The sequence below is a fragment of the Arachis duranensis genome, chromosome 5 (genome assembly GCF_000817695.3).
Source record: "Arachis duranensis cultivar V14167 chromosome 5, aradu.V14167.gnm2.J7QH, whole genome shotgun sequence".
Lineage (NCBI taxonomy): Eukaryota > Viridiplantae > Streptophyta > Magnoliopsida > Fabales > Fabaceae > Arachis > Arachis duranensis.
Genome location: NC_029776.3, coordinates 48,179,506 through 48,180,016, shown reverse-complemented (window position 1 = coordinate 48,180,016; position 511 = coordinate 48,179,506).

Below are 511 nucleotides of genomic sequence, written 5' to 3'. Positions count from 1 at the left end.
AACTAGTAGCCTAGGGTTTACAGAGATGAGTAAATGACATAAAAATCCTCTTCCGGGCCCACTTGGTGTGTGCTTGGGCTGAGCATTGAAGCATTTTCGTGTAGATACTTCTCTTGGAGTTAAACGCCAGCTTTTGCGCCAGTTTGGGCATTTAACTCCCATTCTTGTGCCAGTTCCGGCGTTTAACGCAGGGTAGTTTTGAGCTGATTTGGAACGCCGGTTTGGGCCATCAAATCTCAGAGAAAGTATAGACTATTATACATTGCTGGAAAGCCAGGATGTCTACTTTCCAACGCCGTTAAGAGCGCGCCAATTGGCCTTCTGCAGCTCCAGAAAATCCACTTCGAGTACAGGGAGGTCAGATTCCAACAGCATCTGCAGTCCTTTTTAGTCTCTGAATCAGATTTTTGCTCAAGTCCCTCAATTTCAGCCAGAAAATACCTGAAATCACAGAAAAACACACAAACTCATAGTAAAGTCCAGAAAAGTGAATTTTAACTAAAAACTAATA